The sequence below is a fragment of the Sinocyclocheilus grahami genome, unplaced genomic scaffold, assembly GCF_001515645.1.
Source record: "Sinocyclocheilus grahami isolate Dianchi unplaced genomic scaffold, SAMN03320097.WGS_v1.1 scaffold1367.1, whole genome shotgun sequence".
Lineage (NCBI taxonomy): Eukaryota > Metazoa > Chordata > Actinopteri > Cypriniformes > Cyprinidae > Sinocyclocheilus > Sinocyclocheilus grahami.
Genome location: NW_015506546.1, coordinates 90,286 through 97,642, shown reverse-complemented (window position 1 = coordinate 97,642; position 7,357 = coordinate 90,286). Strand labels below are relative to the sequence as shown.

The window sequence follows — 7,357 nt, the reverse complement described above, 5'->3', positions numbered from 1 at the left end:
AATGGTAGGAGAAGCCATGTGCCTGTATGATGGGACCCAGTGATGTAGTGTATATGGAGAAGAGGAGGGGTCCAAGAACTGATCCCTGAGGAACCTCAGTGACCAGTTGATGTGCTTTGGATACCTCCCCTCCCCAGGACACCCTGAAAGACCTATCAGTGAGATAGGATTCAAACCAGCGAAGTAAAATCCCTGTGATGCCCAGTGATGAGAGGGCGGACAAGAGGATCTGATGATTCACGGTGTCAAAAGCAGCAGATAGATCCAACAGAATAAGAACCAATGATTTGGAATCAGCATTTGCCATCTGCAAGGCTTCCGTGACTGACAGTAGCGCAGTCTCAGTTGAATGGCCACTCCTGGAGCCTGACTGGTTAGGATGCAGTTGGTTGTTCTGTGTAAGAAACAATGATACCTGGTTGAAAACAACTCATTCGAGAGTTTTCACTATTAATGGAAGGAGAGAGACAGGTCTGTAGCTGTCTATAAGATAAGTGTTTAATGTAGGTTTAATGTTATAGAAGTGGTGGGAGGTGGTGGTGGAGGGGGACAGAGTAGAGAATGGAATGTTTTGAAGATTTTACGTGTGTCTGTAGTCAGGGTTTGAAATTAACACCCGCCAACCCGCCAAATGCGGGTAAAAATCAGCCGTGGCGCTCATTGTTAGAGCAGCTGGGGTTGCGGAGTCTTCTGGACAAATCCAGGTCTCAGTCAAGCCCAAGATGCTGAGTGTAGATTGTAAAGAAAAAGCTGAAATGAAGTCTGCTTTGTTGACAGCTGACTGACAATTCCAGAGACCCACAGAGAAAGAAAGAGGTGCAGTAGAAAATGTAGAGATAGGATGCAGATTAGCAAGATTGTGTTGCCGTCTGCATATGATGTTAGAGCGTTGGTGCGAGACAACCGGAATGTTTTGGAAACACATGATAGAGGAGGAGAAAAGAGGACAGAAAAGGAGAGTGTGTAAAGGTAAGATAAAAATAGTACTTAAGTGCGTTGCTGGTTTCGTTGCTCAGTGAAGTCACGCAGGTAAAGTCGCAGTTCTTTACACTCGTCGGCCTTTACACGAGGAGGCTGAACGCTGCACTGAACAGTGCACAGACATCAAAGACATACACAGTGTCTAAGAGACTAAAGTGAAAACAGCTGTGGCCTCCATTCTAATTAGCACAGACAATAGCCTATAGCAGGGCAGTTGCTCAAATCGAAACTACAGTTCGCACTTTAGTGCAGGAAGGGAGCAATGCAAATAACACAGGCTCCTTCTTAGCCGACGGCAATTATTATAATTACCAGTAAGTGCAATCAAAAATACAAACTACAGTGAAAATACAAAGTAGAAGTAGCAGCAAGTAATAATTTAAACAACAGATCTACAAACAAGTATTAAGCAAAACACTCACGCGCTGCCGTCCGTCTCTTCTGTTGACTAATCACTTATCGGCATCTTGCACAAGAAATTCACGTGAGTGTCGTTCAGTTTTGAATTCACTGGAAAATCATACTAAGTGCACAGTGTAGTGTATAGTAGTTGTACGTTTATTATGCGTGTATGGTTATATTATTTGTGGTTGATAGTGTTAGAATGTAGTTTCTTTGTTATTGACATTGTTTTTCTAATGAAGTATGCATATACGCATAAGGTAGGCTACTGTTAAAAAAATGCTAACGATTGTTTATGAAATTCTTTTAGGACTGAATACACCACTCTTACCTTCACCTGCATCTCACACAGCAAGAGGACACAGGTCTCGTTCAGTTTTCATCTCCATTCAGAATCTTATAGAGTAAGTGTGAATTCACAATTTTACAAACGTTACTTTAATTTGATTCATTTACTGTATGGTAAAATATGTGTGCTATGTGGTAATTGTGTTCTTTGTTTCTATTTCTATTTTGTTTCTTTGTTGTTATTTTCAGTGAACATCACAATAATGTAGTTTGTGTAAACAGCATGCTTGCTTTTTTATTTCAGATGTGAGAATAACAGTGTAAAAGAACCTGTTGCTCTGTCTTTGTCAGATCATTGTGGTGGTACTCACATCCATTTGTTTTCTCATGCAGTTTATGCTGTCTTAAGTTTTCCTGTCTTCAAGTTTCCTGCCACTGTTTTGGATATTTTGGATATTGCACCTACGACGTTTTGACTCTTGTGTTGTTGTTTTTTTGTTTGTTTTGTTCCTAATAAACTGTTTAAATGCACTCACAAGTGAATCTGAAGTTATTTTATGTGATAGTTATATATATTCTAAATAAACTACCAACAAAAAATATATAAATTTCTTCCTTTTATATACTTATATATATACAAATTTTTATATAATAATATATACTTTTTTCCTCACATTCTTTCTTGTAACTCTTCCCTCTCAGTCACACACCTGACTGAAAGGCTCATTATGCAGATCATTATGTGGGTCTTTGTCTTCTCGGGTGTGAGTCACAGCATTATTCATGATCATTCACGCCTCCTCACATACACCTTTTCTACACAAAAAGTGTCTTAGAAAATTTAAATGAATTTATTGTTTTCTGTGAATGAGTGAACAGGATGATTTTCACATCATTTTGAAGCAAAAACTCTAGACTTCAAGACCCAGTTCTCAAAAGTCTTGTGAACAAATGTTCTGTATGTGTTTTATGGCCTTATTTCAGTAACTTTAAAATTTTAGTTTTTCACTAACCACGCATAAATGTTGTTTTCTCAAAAACACAATCAGGTACATACATGCTGCTCACATATTATTGTAGCCCAGTTTGTGCTGATTACAGTGTTCTTTAATTTTAGCCATTTATATGTTTACACTTTAAAAAATGCTGGGTTAAATATAACCCATTGCTGGGTAAAATATGGACAAACCCAGCAATTGGGCTGTTTTGACCCAGCAGTTGGGTTACTACCCAGAAGATTGGGTTAAACATTTAACCCAACCGCTGGGTCAAAACAGCCCAATTGCTGGGTTTGTCCCTATTTTACCCAGCAATGGGTTATATTTAACCCAGCATTTTTTAGAGTGTATAAGCAACTAAAAAAAGCACAAATGTCAGGGCATGTCAAAACTTCTCTAGGAGTCTACCCCCGGACCCCAGAGGGTTAAAGACAAATCAGTTATTATCATAATCATGTATTTATTTTGTTTAATTTCATCTGTCAATGTGTAAGCTTTTGTTGATACTGGAAATAGTCTTGTTTTCGTATATAACCCTTGTCCCCTGAAGGAAGGAAAAGAGACGATGCTGATACTGATGTATTGGGAGACCAATCACCTGTGAGTAGTACAAGAAATAGCCAATAATTATTGGTGAGTGGGATTTGCATGCCAAGCCACTCCACGCACATACTAGTATATAGATGGCGGCATGCATGCACTCATTCAGGTTTGTGCTGAGAACACGTCATTCAGCTGTAACAGGGTTACAGACTTGAGCGAGACATTCCCTTTCCGCCATCAATGCTGCTGTATTGGGGAAACCACCACAACCAATGAACTGTGTTACGCAATTTGGCGATGCAGGTGCTGGCATCTAGTGGACACATGAACAAAGACTTGTGTAGTTTTAAGTCTAGAGTTTTCTGAGAGACTTGCTGTTATCCACAAGTTCTCTACCTCTTTCAGTATGGCTCGTTGTGTTCTTAGAATGATCTTTGCAGGATGCCCGCTTCTTGGGAGAGTAATGGTCCAGAAATTTCTACATTTGCAAGACAGCAAAGTGTTTGTTGCGTTTTCCATCTTTGTAATTCTCTGGAATGCATTTGTAAGTTGTTAGGATCAAGGCATGTCCGACACTAACCAACCTTTCTTGAGACGAACAGATTTGTCAGTTCTTTGTGTGCCTTTACTTAAAGAGCAGGGCATCACTCCGTTTCTTCAATAACATTTTGAAAACTACAGCCGTTTGTGTGTTATTAATCAAATTATTTTTGTCTTTCATTGTGACATGCATTTCTGTGAAAATGTGGTCTGATCTTCATCTATTTAGACATTTTGATATTTTAAAATGCTTCACAAACATAAACTTGTCACTGTACATAATATACTTTATCATAATTTTAAAAATGACTTGTTGTTCAACAGATATTAGAGATATGACAGAAAGATTTGAGCAGAAATGCGTAGCTGGTTGACATGCATTCCCTCTGTCCTGCTTTTATCATTCAACCAAACTAATTTATTAAATTTTTTATAATACTATATTTTTTACAATCAGTATGAAACAATTAAATAAACCATCAAACATTATTACATGCTTAAGAAATGTTACATTATTTAAAAAACACTACTCTGTCTGAATGTTGGGTTCATGTGTATGTCCCTTACGAAAAATAACCACGGTTTTATTATAGTAAAAGTTTTTTGTTTTTTTTTTGCGTATTGGTTAACATTTGTATAACCCCAGTTTTACTAATACCATGGTTGTAAACAGGGGCGTTGCACAAGATCCCGGGCCCTATGCATAGGCAGTCCTGATGGGCCCCCATGCCCCCCCCCCCCCCCCTACCACTTTGTTTTTCTAAAGTGCCAAGAAAATGCCCATTGTGGACATCATCTAAATTAGAATTTTTGCCTCTGAATGCAAGGTTTCGTGATGCCAAATGTAGGGTCACATGCAAAAGCCTCTGTAGAATAAGCCTATTCTTTTCTATTTCTGCCAGTATTTGTCTTTGAAGGTGACCATCAACTCCAGTTGCTGCCAGTAATGAGTGCTGAAGGCTTTTCCATTTCACTGCTTATGAGGCATGTTTTTCTCATGTTCTGGCAATTTGTTGTACATTCTTTGCCATTTAATGTGTGCTAATTTAACTCCATCCTTGCTGTTCAGAGCACTTCTTGATGGCTTTGTCAGCTCATGAGAGAACAGAAGGCATGGGATGCAATATAGAGCCTCTGCACTCTCACTATGAATAAGCCAGTCTCTTCTGATTTTTTCACGGCCGTTTGCTGACTTTACAAATTCAAGATAAATGGGAAATGGTTTCCCTTCCATATCTTTAGGTGGCATTTTGTTAGTTTTCTCTGTACCTTTACTTGCCAGCCTGAGTACTATGGTGTCGCTCTGATCATTCATTAATTGATCTGGCCATAGTCCTGGATCCTCTGACAAAAACTGGTCTGAATTGCTCTGCCTACTTTCCAGTCCCTCTCCATCTCTCATTTGCACACTGTGCTCAGAGCAACACTCATGCTCCCTGCTCTCTTCACTTCCACCATCATCCTCAATCACATCTTCTCTATCTTTCTCTACATGAAGGATACATTTTATATTAACCTCTTATCCTAATTATAACCTACTATAATAAAACACACTACGATGTTAGTGTCACTTAACACCTTTCAGTCAGAATGGCTAAACATGGTTTGCTTTCATTTTGAACTATATTAGCTCAACTTGTCTCAAATCCAAGGAAGAGGATGAAGGGTCTGTTGCTACTCCACTCCCTGATGTGACAGTTTCTGAAACTGAGGGCCATGTGTTTCACAATGTTAAGATCTGCTTCTACTAAATCTGACAAATATAATGTTGTTAATTTGTAAACATTAGTGTACATAATGTACGTTCATTTCAGTAATTCAACTTAAAAGGTGAAACTAATATATTACATAGACTCATTACATGCAAAGTGAGATATTGCAAGCCTTTATTTGTTGTAATTTTGATGATTATGGCTTACAGCTATGAAAACCTTTTCACAATATTCTAATTTTGAATTTGGGGTTTTCATAAGCTGTAAGCCATAAATAATCATCAACATTAAAACAAATAAAGGCTTGAAATATCTCACTTTGCATGTAATGAGTCTATATAATATAGTTATACCATTATATTAATATATTAACTATATTGTATATTAGAATTACTGAAATAAAAACTTTTGCACAATATTCTAATTGTTCGAGTTTCACCTGTAGCTACCGATGAGCTAACAAGCTACCTATGACACTGATTAGCCTACTATTGCTAATTTTAGATATTATAGCCTATTAATTTAAAATTAAACATGTTTCAAAATTACGCTATTATAATGGTGTGTTGTATGCAAACAGCATTGTTAGTGTACAGTTTATTTATGTAGCCTTTACCTGAGATTACATGTATAACCAAATTGCCATCTGAAAGTGTATGTTCTGCTCTTTCAATGGGTTGTCTGTTCATTTTTAGCACTAACGATCGCGGATTCGCGGGGATATTCAAGCAGTTTAGCACTATAAATTTCGTGTTCTAGTTTGCGCTCACCTTTCTTTGAAAAGACGTCAGTAACCAATTGTTTCCCCTCATTTTGTTTTCTTAACTTCTCCTGTCTTTCCTTTCTTTTTTGGTGGCCTGATTTGGCTTTCTTTGAGAAAGACATTTCTACAGCGCTGCACCAGATTCTCAACTCACATAAACAAACTGCGTGCAGATGGACTAAACCATTTGGCGCATTAGCAAGGGGGGTGGGATCATGAAACCGTCAGTCAATCAACCAAGTTATTCAGCCAATACACAAAATTTACGTTTCATCTGACATTCATCATGAAATTTAATTAGGAAATTAAAATATCCAGGTAAAATAAAATATATTCCATACTTTTCAAGGGCCCTCTCTTCCTTTGGGGCCCTGGTAATCAGTACTGGTTTTACCCCCAGTCTGACGCCCCAATTTACGTTTCATCTGACATTCATCATGAAATTTAATTAGGAAATTAAAATATCCAGGTAAAATAAAATATATTCCATACTTTTCAAGGGCCCTCTTTTCCTTTGGGGCCCTGGTAATCAGTACTGGTTTTACCCCCAGTCTGACGCCCCTGGTTGTAAATGTAACCATTTTAAACCTTTAACATTTTACCATTTGTTAAATGGTAAAATGGTTAAACTAGTGCAGCAAACCCATGGTTAATTTGTGATTACCAAGGTTTAACAATAGTAGCCTAACCATGTTGTTTATTTATTTATAATTATTTTTATTTTTTTAAGTAAAGCTATGGTTGTTTATCGTAAGGGGTGAATGACATCCTCCCGTTGGTCACATCAACACAACACTCGCTGTCAGTGCGCTTGACCGAGCAGTGTGGCGGAAAACAACATCATTAATTCTGTCCTGTTACTAAAAGCAAAGCTCAGACGAGCCGGTTCCCTTTGTTCACGAACATCACTGTGTGGCTTTTTTATTATTATTATTATTAACCCATGATATATGTTAATAAAAATAACAATTTGGTCCCTCGTATCTCTTTGCCACCGTGAAATCTTCTCAGTCTCTCCAAGTGTATAAATACGGCCGGGAAGTAAGAAAACACACAGTCCATGTATTCTCAAATACTTCAATTTATTCACAGAAATACAGATCTTATATAGGCATGTCGAGGGGAGTTTT

The 7,357-nt window shown here is 37.7% G+C and overlaps 1 long non-coding RNA gene across 1 annotated transcript; it reads left to right on the top strand.

The window, feature by feature from the left end:
• Positions 1–1,450: 1,450 nt before the first annotated feature.
• On the top strand, positions 1,451–2,142 carry LOC107569642 (uncharacterized). The gene is made up of 3 exons (XR_001606927.1): positions 1,451–1,508; positions 1,694–1,787; positions 2,065–2,142. It is a non-coding gene; the product is annotated as an uncharacterized lncRNA (long non-coding RNA).
• The last annotated feature ends 5,215 nt before the right edge of the window (positions 2,143–7,357 follow it).